Source organism: Nomia melanderi, chromosome 2, assembly GCF_051020985.1.
Source record: "Nomia melanderi isolate GNS246 chromosome 2, iyNomMela1, whole genome shotgun sequence".
In the NCBI taxonomy this organism is placed as follows: domain Eukaryota; kingdom Metazoa; phylum Arthropoda; class Insecta; order Hymenoptera; family Halictidae; genus Nomia; species Nomia melanderi.
Genome location: NC_135000.1, coordinates 23633841 through 23647275, shown reverse-complemented (window position 1 = coordinate 23647275; position 13435 = coordinate 23633841). Strand labels below are relative to the sequence as shown.

Sequence of the window (13435 nt, the reverse complement as noted above, 5' to 3'; positions counted from 1 at the left end):
GTGGGAGGGCACGGTCGCGCGCCACGAAACCGGCACAGCTAGGCACAGCCCTGGGTTCGAAGCCGAGCTTCAATACAACGCTGCATACGTTTAGCTAAATTACACTTTATACATACCATTATTATTTCATGGGTCCCACTGATGCGCCCTCTCACGGCTGACGCCTTTTTCTCGTTCCCTTCCCCTGCGCCGCCTCGCATCATCTCGTTCTCCTGCCCTCGAGCCCCCCGAACGCAAAAAGGCGGCTGTGCCGCGTTTCTACGCCCCGCTAACGCCGGCATTATTTCATTGCACGTACAATATTATACCGCTAACTGTATTTTCCACGACCGAGCGGTAACACCTCCGACCGAATTTCGGATCGTTTTAAGGCTTATTTATGCAATATCATGGTCGTTCCTGGTCAAAGCTGGATCCGTGCATTGATACGTTGATAAGAGATCGCATACAATCGGAAATTAATTGAAGCTTATTCCGAAAAACTGCTACTTGCAGGGTTCTTGTATAAGGAACGATCCTCTAAAAGTGGGGCTTCATTCTTCGGGTACGACTGCCATGTCGCAGAAGTGGTTTAAATGAACTATTCAAATTAACCCCCCTCTTTGGATGTCAGTGAGATAAGGCTACATTAGGATATTTTCTTAGAGCGTCCTAATGGAAGACTGTACGTCACACGTTTTGCATGTGGTCTTTTGAGAGAGATAACAGAATCCAATATCGTGTAGCAAATTCATGCGAGCCAAGGTAGTATATAAATTGTGGTTCATTAAGCAAGCATCACAAACCTCACTAACTGTGATTACTTTCGTTGAGATATAGGTACTTACGTACATACAGATAATATACGAGCATCGCCTTCGACGATTCCATTGTCTTCCCCTTTCTTTTTCTTAAACGAAGATAAAAAAAGGTAAAAAAGAAATGAGATTCGCCGATCGACCGGTAAAACCATTCCGGAACGTCAATGGTTTTTCAGCGGAGGAACTTTCGAGTCACAAAGACTCTTTGCCGTAAGTAATCAGACATGCAAAATCCTCCTTTTGTGCGCTCAATCTACCTCCGTCCCCGTTTACCCCGTCGCCCCTTCCATCTAGGTCTACCGGGTCTTAATCAAAGCCCGTTTCTTGATTTTAACGATACTCTCGGCCCGGCCATTTTCACGAATCCGGCTTTCGATCCACGCGCGATTATATTTAATAATCAATTACCTCTTCGTTACAGGAGATCGAATCGACGCGCGTTAAACAACGTAATCAATGCGAGAACGTGAAACCATCAGATCGCCATTAAACCGAATTTTAACCTTAATCACGGAAGGACTTTCGGAGTCATTAATAAGAGCCATGGCATGATATACGAGTTCTATCGTTCCTGTTTTTGCTCGTCGTCCGCGAAAAAAAGAGTATATTAATCTGCGACAACATTCCGCGCGGCTTGTCCTCCGGTTCTTCCCTCTTCCTTTGTCCTCTCCTTTCGCCCCGCCGTCCCCGGCCGTGCACCTTAAGGGAACGTTTGAGACTAAACTACCACTAAGGTTGTCATATTGCTCCCGATCTCGAATCTGAAATTCAAATGGCCGCCGCGCCATGACTTTCAAATCTATCGATTAGCAGATAGCACCGCGAGCAAGTACAAATTCACAGTAACAGACGGGACGCTCGCGAATATTTATGATTTCGAAAACGAAAGAGGGTAATAACAGCGGGCAAATGAAAAATTTATTCTGCGGAAGGTCGTCTGTCATTTCGAGTCCGAGGAGCAAACATTGCGACCCAGTTAATGTCCTCGGAGGATATTTTCGCCGCTTTTCGGTATAAATACCCCCAACCGATCGATGCGCTATCGGGCGCATTTATCAATCATAATGCCCGTATCGAACTTGCTTGCATTGCACCAATCACGATCGAACCACGGATATTTAAGCCCTTATCTCGCGAAAAGCATCACGCAACGGATATGTTACATGATAAAAAATTATAAGTATTTCATTTTATTTTTACTTTTCTGATACTGTTTATTCTCAACTTTCTCGTACCGCTCGCCATATAAATTCCTTTCAACCTCAACAATAGCCCATGAAATTCTGTGCTCAACCCTTCCCACGACTTTCCGCAGAAGAACAAACGCGAATCTCGCGGATCTTCGCAAAAAAATAATGTACATCGTTTCGCGCCGGCCACCACACAGCATAGCCCGGGGTGCAGCGATAAGTCCCGTAATCGTCGCCCGATCGCACGCAAATCCTCTACTTAAAAAGATTTACTTATCAGCCGTCATGTAAGACGGTAATTAATTATTTGGCCCCGAGGCCGAGCGGCGCGGAACGAGTGGCCGAAATTAATTCAATTTAATCCACGTCCACGCGAGGCAGGCGCGAAGATTCAGGTTCTTGGTGCTCTTTCTTCGCGGCCGTCGTGGCAAAAACAAACGGGCGGAGGAGTAAGGGGACAGGGAATGAAGCAGAGAAAGAGGAAACGAGAATCAAAGGGATAGAGAAAGAGAGACAGAGAGAGAGAGAGAGAGAGGGGGGGAGAGAGAGAACCGCGCGAGACCACTTATGCAAAACACAGCCGGCAGCAATTAAAACTAAGTAACAATTAGACTTAAAGGGCGAGGTTCCGGTTCGAACACGTGACCCTTTAATGCGCCGCGCGAGTACAAAAGCGGATCCGCAGGCCTTTTCTTCGGGTTTCGCCGAGTTCCTACCCCGCCCCCGCTCATCCCACCGCCCCCGTTTCTAACCTGTCTTTTTCCACTTACACGTTCCCCCGGGCCCCCTTTCGTCCGGCCATAGTCGCTCACCTGCACGATTTCGTCGTGTTTCGGAGCGCGAGCGGCCTTAAGTATGGCTTTCAGTACGCGCGCAGGCAATTTGACGCGGCCACGCTTTACCGGGCCGCAACCTCTGGTAGCCAGAAACGCGGCCACGCCCCCGATCGCGGCTTTGTCGAGTAATAATTAGCGATATCAATTAGATATTTCCCCTCGTCACTGGCAATTTAGCCGGCCGCTTATCCCCAACCCCCCACCCTCGCGCCTTTTTATTTCGCCTCGCCACGGACTTCGGGTGGAGCTACTTCATCTTCTCCGGACTTCGCTTGTACACGCTTCCGTCAACCTTCTTTTTTCCTTGTTGCCGCAACAACGTGGAAGCCCTTTTTGCGATCGAGGCGGTCGACGTGCCACGGCGCGTTCGTCTCGGCTGTGATCGAACGTAAACAGCGAGGGTAATGAGTTTGAGAAATCGATTACATTCGTTAGACTGGAAGTCTAATACACGCTGTTTTTGGAATTAGAATTTCAGTAAGTTTCGATCGTTCGGATTCCTCGTTGAAAGAGCAAGAGTTTTAATGTGTTAATAGAGAATTTGGAATTTCTACTGTGTTACGGTGGTGGTTGCCGTCGTAACCGTAAATAGCAGTGTCATCTTGGAATTTTCTTTTCGTTCTCTGCAATGCTAGTGTAATTATACCGTGCAGACAACTAAATCATCAACAATTTACTTGTAATCAGAGTGGGACATTAAATAAAGTTAAATTAGTCGAACTGAGCGTGCCCCGAGTAGCCATAGCTCCACGCGTTGCAAGTGAAATTATCCGGATAAATTAGTCCTCGCAGAATGGTCTTTGTATAGAAGCGCGAAGGTTATCTAATAAATATATCACCATAACAGTCGTGGACGAATATCATTTAATCCTTGCTAGCGAGTAACATTCGCATTGCAGCGGTAGCAAGCCAGGTAGGGTTCTGAATAATTCAGCACGGAATAAAGCAAGTTCAGTCTTTTTAAGTGTCCGTGGATCGCGGCTTCGCGGGGCAAGAAAACGAGCGACACCGAAAAACATAAGCGTAACTCGCAAGAAGCAGATTGAATTCCTTCCCTCCTCGCAATTAAGCAATAAACATAAAGGCGTACGGACGTTCTCGCGCGAGGCTGAAATATTTACAGGCCTAATATCTATATCTCAATGCCGGCCGTGCACAATTAGTGCTACATTCTGCATGGAATCAAGACGGTTCTAGCGGAGCCGAGAATCGCCGCGTCCCGCGAATTTACAATCGGAAACGTCCACCAGAACGTACGGGAATGCTTAATGAACCCTTACGGATAATCGCGCGCTAATGAGAAACCGGCGAAACCGCGTTTCCACGTAGATATAGCCGCAACTCGGTTCCGCGTGCACGCGGGTAATTAGAAGTTTTTCAGCCTCTTCCTCCAGCGAGATAGCTCGGGCATTGCAATTCAAGGTCTTCCCCGTAGCAGGCTGCGAACCGAGTGCGATCAAGGTCGTAACGACACCGCTCGCCAAAGTAAACTCGAAACTTTTCTCACGCGATGACCCTACAAACTACCACCTTTTACCCGGTCAAACACACGGATGCCTTTTACCGCGGCTGCATTTCGACCGTGTGATCAATATTGTCCACCGAAGTATATCATGCGCTTTCTGAATATTGTATCGTTAGCTTGTCGCGACTCGAAATCTTTCTGATCTTTCAAAACTTTCACCGTCACAAGTGATTCGTCTATAAAGTGTAACTGTGACTTTGAAGATTGCTTCCGTTTGTTCGAACCAAACCGCGTTTTCACCTGCTCCATTTCTGTTCCCGTTCGATCGTGGCGGATTTCTATTAATATGAAGAGTTTCACGAAGGAGGGTAACACAGCGGAACGGATCCGAGGAAAGGCAATTCCGTGGCCGATGATCCGTCGGTCGCGAGGACTGTTAGTAGGAAATATGCAAGCCGGGGCAGGCGGGAAGGCCCGGCTTCGTTCGGAATCGCGCGATCAAAAGTCACAGTAACTTTAATTACCAGTTTTCAATTCGTTAGCGGTGCGCAACCGCGGCGAAATACGTGAGCGGAATCCGAACATTCGTCGGGCGAAAAATTAGCATGCCTTCCTGCGACGCACCGCAGCCCGCCGGCTAATTTGCAAAGACGCTGGGAATCGATTGCCGGAAAATGTTGCATAGATTGGCCTCGCCCTGTAAAGAGGGATTACAGGGATGATTTGAATGTGTAGATTGTTCCGATCGATTTTACTTCGGGATTCCCTTGTAACCGTCAAACCTAATTAAAATTCTTATGTTGCAAGATTTTCTGAATTCCTGCATGTAAGTAGATGCACTGTGGGTACAGAAACATTCACGGCATACGAAAGCTTGAAATGAAACCATGAGAATGAGAAGTACAGAATAATATCTTGTGTGAGGCTGTTGTCTTAGGAAAGACATTGGAAAATGGGAAAAATAAAACTGAAGAATTATTGTAAACTATATGACAGATATTGTATACATAGATAAGGATATTAAAACAAATAATTACATGATAAGGATAATGGAAATAACTGATTTTGTTTAATTAAGACTTTAAGGAACAAGTTCTAAATAAAACTAAGATTTCGATTTTCAGAGTTCAGGGAACGCGGCGAAGACACGCGTCCATCTGTTCTGGAAATTTCTATGCAGATGCGTATGAAATATACATACGCGGAGCTGTATTAGACGAGTGATGAGTTTACGCAGTGAACCACGTCGCTTGGCGTGATAGACAGCGCTTCGGGGACCAACCGTGATGAGAAATAAAAAAAAACGCCGGGCGATGCAGCACTCGGCGTCTTTCACTCAACCGTGGCCGCGCATCGCGGATAAACGTTTATCATAATTGATAATTAATAGTATTATGAAAACATAGAGAGCCGGCACGTTGCATTCTACGAGAGGCAACAGTCCAACAAGCTGCATGACACAGCAACCAGGAACGGGAATGCTCCCAGCTACGTAATGAGTTCCGTCGTGGTGCAAACAGACCTGGCAATTAACGGGTGAAGCTAATTTAATCTCCCAAGGCGTGATTTATTTGATTCCAGTGAATACGATCGTCGCAGAAGAAATATATTATTATAAAATTCTTTAAACATACGTCTGTACATTATTCTGCCTCCACTTAGTTTCATTTATTTGACCCGAGATTATGTGTAGAAACTGACATTTCATCGATCAAAACAGTAATTTTTACGAATATTCATTTAATCCTATTGAGAACATACAATAATTCTACATTACCATTGCATTACAAGCCCAGATCGAAATGATTTATACGAATACGAATACTTTATTATGCATCTCTTTTGAAATACCAGCGAAATTTCGCTTGCCATATTATATTCTGAAAATTGATCACCTCCAATAAAAACCTGAACTTCATAAACGTGAATTTGTAATTGCGATCGATTTCCCATGAATAGGAGAAGTCCCCCTTTACAATTTCAATTTACAGAACAGGTGTAACGAAACAATTGAATACAACCCACCTTCCATTTCGTGTAGTCGTCACCAGCTGCATTTCCCATTTCGCGGATACCTTGCGCGGACATCATTTCACAGGCGGAATGATGATACCTAATACAGTGTAATACCGTTTGTCCAAACAATTCGACGAACGAAATTGCCCGGTTATTTTATCGGGCATGACACGCGTTGAGTTTAAATAACGACAGTGACGAACATTCGATTGACGCGTTTACATTAATTCAATTAACAGATGCGGATGAAAATTATCATTTACTTGTATGGCGGTGCCGCGCGGAGCATTGAAAAACAACGGTTCGGCGTGGGTGTCGAGCCTTCCCGTATCGTAATCACGTTATCGTAACCGACGACACAAACGCCCAAAGAGAAATTCGATTTGAAAATACCACGGCGTATAAAACAACGCGTCCGCCGCATTGCGAAATAATTTACTCCGGCGTGGCGGTGCTGCGCGGCGCGGCCGGCCGCGCCTCGTGTCATTACACGTTCACGGCTCTGTTCCGAGTGTAATTCAATGCCCCTGCGCGGTTTCTGCTTTGTTACCCGGGCTAAACATCATTATTTGTAAACGGGTATGATTGATCGAAACACGATGAAAGTGGCCGCCAGCCACGAAAGATAGATCGACGTGGAAACGAACGCTATTTCCTGGCCCGGCATAAATTTCGTCCCGTGGAAATGAACGCGCCGCGTCTGGTTTTTGCCTCCGTTCGTCCAACTACAACGGACAGGAATTTGTTTTCGACGATGCGATGCGACGCGACGACAGTGACGCGAACACGCAACCGAATTCTCGATAACAATTATGATCGATAACGGTTAAAGCTCCTACTCAAACAATTATCGAAAACGCATGAAATCTTTGTTAATCTTCAGCATCGAGTCGAATGATTTTCTTCGCTATTGTGCTCGATACGGTTGTTTATTAAGAATCAGAAATTACCTTGTTATTTAGATAATTGCAATGATAAGTATATACAGAGGAAGTGGTTTTAACGTTTCATGTTTAGACATAAGTTAATTGCTTATTATTTATATGTAGCAGCATTCCTTGGTGTAATGTATAGAAAAGATAAATTAGTACCAGTTTCAGTGTACTGGCTTCATAGAAGTGTTCGTAACGTTGCCATGGGTCACCCTTTAATTCCACAAATACCGACCTGTCCCACGAAGACAACTCTTATATCGCCTCCCCGTATCGGAAGCACCCTCACCCTTCCCTCCAAAAATCGTCGGGCTCAAATTGCTTGTAACAAAGATTTAATTGAGGCAATTAACGGAGGCAAAGTCGAGAATGGGTAGACGGGACCGAGAGTGACAGGGAAGTGGTGCAACGGAAGGGTTGTCGAGAGTGTAGGCGATCCAGAAGAGAAGAACCGACACGTGCGCGTCTCGATATTTCTGCACGAGGTAACTACCTATTTCCAACGGCCGTTGTACACGCGAGAAAAAAAGCTTGTTTAAAATATACGAGGCAAAGGTTCCAAAGAGAATGCCTAAACGCGTTAACCGATTTCACGTGAAAAATGCATATAACCCAATAATGTTATTCCAACGTAAAGGAACACCGTCGATCAATGCAGCCTTTGCGAAGGTTCTAATTAAAATTTTCATTCAAATGAAGTCTTTCAATCATGTTTCTGATTAACGGACAATCTTTTATGAACTTCTCTTGTTCAAGAGGTTTTCATTGTGAAAATTAATATTCATAAGAATTTACGAGATATTCTACTCTCTTACAAATAACCTGATATAATAATTCTCATACTATCGATGTCTTTGTTGCGTCATGAAATTTGTGGTAAACTAATTTCGTAATACAAACGGGAATATAAATTATGTTTTGGTACTGAAAGCATGAAGTTCTTTTAAGCTGAAATTAATTACTCGTACCAACATTAAATCGGATCGTTTCTCTAGAGTTAAATGTCTACTGGAATTCGGAATGGGTTACAGATTTAACGTTTAACGGCATATACGAAGCTTCGGTACTATCGTATTTCTCAAGGATCGACTATGGCGAATCGAGGTATATCTATATATATACACGTCCCAATAGATTTACAGTAGAGTGCGAGACACTCCGTAAGGGTGGAAGTCTCGCTGAAGGGTCCTCCACTTTGCCGAAAAGGAAAGGACTTGAAATGCGTTATTTGAAAAGGGACGTCCGTTCGCAGGGGTCGGAGACGAGCCCGAGAAGTGACCCTCCATGTATTATTCCCTTCGAACGTCATTTCAAAAACGGCTTATCCGCCGCGAGACTATTAATGTCAAGCCTACTCCTCGTCGACGCATAAACGGAGGGACGGAACCGAGGAGAACGACGACGATGGCGGCGTCGCCGACGACGCCCGGGCGAGAATGACGCAAACGACGATCTGATTTGTCCAGAGTACTCCTTGATTTAAGGCGACCCTGAATTTAAATCCTTTTGAAGAGTTCCCCTGCACCGTAATGAAGCCGACATCGAATTTACCGCGAACTCCCAGACGCAACGGCGATATTCTGATAATTGTAATTACTAATGTCCGACGTGACGAATAAAAGGGTTCAACAGAAATCAGCGACGAAAGTGAAATATAGCATCGCGTAAATCCCGGATTTTCGACATTGATGATAGTCAAGCTTGAAATTAACACTGAGATCCCAAGAAAACTATCCTACGAACTCTGAAGTTCAATGTATAAAAAACCAGGGGTCAGCGAACTACTGAGCCCTCCAGGGTTGACCTTAAGGGTAACCTTCCAAGGCCCACCGAAGCCCTCGAGGTGGCTCCCAGAAGGCCAACGTGACCCTCAGGATTCTCCTCGGAAGAAGTCCGAACAGCTGAGACCGTAAATGGTCCAGAGGAGTGACCGGAAACAGGGGATCAAGGAGGATGGGGATGGTCGAAGATGGCCGGGAGCTCTATCGAACCTCCGAGCTCTATATCTCTAGAATTCCCGAGAGGTCCTGCAAACCCCGGCCTCGACCGGGAATTAACAATTTTCGACTCTGCGGCGGTGTTTGTATCTGTCGAACATAAATAAACGGTACCCCATCTCCTTAAACCGTTCGCAAGATCGAGTTAAATCTATTTCCCGGTATAATCCGAATAATGGCAGCAAGTATGCAAGTATGCAGCGCCTGAACTGGTCGTAAATAATACGAAGATCCTCTTACTACCAGTTTCTTCGGGTTCACTAACAAAGCACTAAGGAAGCGTAAATATAAAACGCAGTGACAGCTACTTCCTCCATCAGACCAATTAATTATTTCTTATCAGATGGTGGCAGGGTTGCACCGAGGAAATGTATGCCCCATGATTTCACACCGGTACATATGACGGTAGTAAACAGTCGAGGATTTAAATTATTTGTGCTTCCTGCGCACGATGATCCGCGTTTCGTTATAGAATTTTGCATTACACATTACCGGGCACGTCACGTACCCAACGTTCACCGATTCGCGTTTGCTGACAGATAAAGAAGGATCGGCGCGCGATTATGCTTTGGAAGAAGGCTAATACGATTATCTTTCATTAAATCACCGGTGGTCATTCATTCAGCTTATACTCCTATAACCATCGTATCAGAAATCATACCAATTAACAAACCCATCGGTATTGACAAAAAATAACGATATATCAAAGAAAGGATTTCCTAAGTGTAACCTAGTTTCGATAAAATATACCGTCATTCTGTCATCCGCCAACGTCATCGAAAGCAACGAGACATACCCCACCACGCAAACGAGACAAGAACGCAATCGCGAACTATTATACATAGTTCGCAAGGGGCTCCCCGACAAAATGGCGTACACTATGGAACAACCGTCGCAACGATCAGGCAGATACCGAGGTCGCGGAATAAACCAAGACGTTTTATTCCCACGTAAAAATGTACACCGCGGAAGAAAATCGTATTCCACGGGCTGCAATCAAGATTTATACGACATGCCGCCCAGCGATCGTCGAAAAATGTGCGTCGGGGTGAATCGCCGATAGAACAGACGTCGCGAATAAAAGGCGAGCACAAAACGAGTAGGGCCGGCAGGGCGGAGAACGAAGGACGCAGGGTGGAAAGGGAGAGGACTCGGAGTTCCGCGAAACGAATCGCTGACGAAACGATCGGAACACGAAATAAAACGGCGCGCGTAACGGAGGAGGTCCTTCCATTTCAGAGGATTAGAACGTAACGTTGCATTGTCGCCGTGAATACTTTCCTCCCTCTTTCCACATTTTGTTGCACCTCTGTGCCCCCTCGACCACCGGAACCCCTTACAACCCCGGCCGGCTACGACTTCATAAACGTTTTCATAAATTTCCGGTTGCCAGGCGCGGTATCGCCGGCCAGGCATAAAGTTCGCCGGGGCTATTTTCCTGAGGGCAGTTATGCGTTATCCGGCAGATTGTCTGCAGCGTTTGGACGTTTCTATCGTGTAAGGGGTGGCATGAGATGGTAAGGGTGGCGGACGGGGGCAGGAAAACGAATAAAAACGCGTCGCCCGGTATCGAAAAATCGTTAGGAGGCGTAACCCGGGGAAGATATACGCAAAAGGATTCCCGTGGATGCGTGCCGGTTACACGGGTACACGGTACCGATCGAGGCTCTACTCGCTGCGCCGTTTCAATTATTCTTCGTTACAGAACTCGCACCTATGAAACGTCGCGTTCGTTTTACTCATTTGCGAGCGAACGCGATCCGCCCGGCCGCTGCCCCCGACAAGATGGCCGCCGTAAATCGCGCCTATTCCAATCGCGGAAATTGAGCAGTCGGTATCAGGTTCAGAAATTTAATTTCGCGAGTTCGCATCCTCGCAATTAGGTGTCTATCTGCGGATCGGGGATCGGGGATCGAGTGGCCTACCCATCGCGGGGTGGTGCGTTCGAAGAATGATCGACTGAAATAGAAAGGTAATGGATTTCGGGATACAATATCTGTATTAGATTAATTGTATTCCGTTCTAACGATGTATTCGTTGCTTATACCGTGCATGGTTATTAGTGGACGGCGAAATTTTATGAAAATATAAATCTGTATCGGCTACTTGTAATCCGAACGAATTGAAATCGAAATGAAGTTTCTTTAGTGTGTTTATATGGAGGGAAAAAGACTATTGAACAATGTACGGTATTGGGTTTTAGGAGGTTGGAGTTATGAACGTATAAAATCTGCAGAGATCGATAAGTCGAAGTCGGGCGGTTGATCGGAATGAGGTTATGTATCTGATAATGGACGAATTAGAATATGAACGCGAAGAATATCGGATATCGTTATTCATAACCTGTCCAATTACTGTTTTAGTCATTTATACAGTGCAGGATTATTATAAATGAAATAAACTGTTTTAATACACAAATATTTTACTCGTACTTACTTTGAAGAGGATCGGACAAGCATGTTGCTTAAAGATGTTCAATCACGAATGCCTGCCACTTGTTCATCAGGTTTATCAGATCTTCTGAGACTGTCAACTTTCCCCAAACACTAATCTTCTCGAATTTCTAATGTATGCACTTTGTCCAAACGAATTCGAAACTTACCCTGCAGAGTGACGATGCACTTTTCAGTTGAACACAGAACGCATAATGGCGGGAGCGCTGCGTGCGCAGCTCTGCGATGGTCACGTGACACAGCCGCGAAAACTGGAGAGACTTTGTATTATTCAAATTCGATTTCTGCCGATGCACGAATACGATTTTGAAAAACTGTAATGTATTTCCTTATCGAATATCTTCAAGTTGATGTAACATAACTTTGAAAATCGCCAGACAATTTAGAGGTACATTTAAATATTTTCGACAATTTTCTTTTTCTTTAAAATATTGAATAATTTACATATATTGTGGTAGTTCTCTGAAGTTCTCTACTTTTATATGTTCATTTTTATTGAATATTTAAATATTTAACTTTTTGATTTACCCTTTATATAATAGTGACATTGACGTTTATAATATGTAGTTCACAGACCTGTATTAATGTCATTACTCCGTGAACAATCTACGATCTTCCTGCTGTCCCTCATCTCTGTTAAGCATCTCTGTTAGAGAGCCCTGTGTATGACTCACGTGCACCGCAGCGACACGTTATAGCGGGCGTGTGTTCAACGGTTTAATGGCTTTGACTAGCCATCTAATTTTCATTCGACCCCAACAAGTAGCCTACAGACACCGAGTAAATATATCAGATCGTAAAGTCACCTATAAACGTATTTAATTCGAGATAGACCTTTACCGTGAAACCGATCGCGGCCGTGCCGCGCGCCGTTTCACGGTCCTGTATTTCACCGACCCACTACGAAGATCGAGTCGGAGCTGTCATCGTACAAATCACGGACCGTGGCTTTCATTGTGCGCACTTTCTACGACACGGTCGCCGGATCGTGAATATCGGCGGGTAAGGGGGCGTCGGGACGGGACGAGACGATAAAAGAGGCATCTCGGTGGCTGGCGTCGCGGAGACAAGGGATTCGAAATGCTGGGACGCCTACCGTCGCTGGGCTGCATCTCTGACGGTCTCCCGAAGCTTTTATTATGGCAATCGTAAAGTAAGTCACCGATCACCTGTGGCCGGTTAACCGAATTTATGGCGATGCGATTTTACGTCGCCGAGGAGGATTTCGGAGACGCTCGGCGACGAGTAGTTCCGTCGAACGAGATGTATTATAAAGTTAGCTGAAACCTGTTCGAGCACTAAAAAATTGTTTAATCGGACCGATCGCTTGATGGTAGATTTGAATCGGCGAACTAGGTGCTTCCAGATTCCGATCTCAAGAAACTCGCGCCGGGACGAACGGAATTTCAGAGCAATCTAAAATGTCGATTAAAAGTACTGATCGATTATCGTTCATTCGGAATATCGGTTTCATCGAATGGTTTCTTATGAATGCTCCTTTATTCGCTCGTAAAGTTTCCTTTCAGATTTCCTCCGTGATACGAAATCTTCTGTTCGGATAAATATTTTACTAATCTTCTCTCAACTGTTCCTTGTACCCAGACAGTCCTGCCGTCCGGCAGGATCGACGGCACGACGGATCTTATTTTTACTTCCGGCGAACGGGGGCGTAAAGCCGGAGCCGGCAGGGGTGGCGGACCAGCAGGGAGAGCGCTTACGGTTTTGTTAATTAAATTTCGGGATTAA

General features: G+C 45.3%; 1 long non-coding RNA gene across 3 annotated transcripts in view; it reads right to left on the bottom strand.

Annotated features, from left to right (window-relative positions):
- The window catches only part of LOC116426920 (uncharacterized), a 210885-nt gene extending 199020 nt beyond the window's left edge, over positions 1-11865 (bottom strand). For all 3 annotated transcript variants that reach the window (XR_012997928.1, XR_004234995.1, XR_012997929.1), the window contains exon 1: positions 11673-11865. This is a non-coding gene — a long non-coding RNA (uncharacterized LOC116426920). The remainder of the gene's footprint in view (positions 1-11672) is intronic.
- Between the last annotated feature and the right edge of the window lie 1570 nt (positions 11866-13435).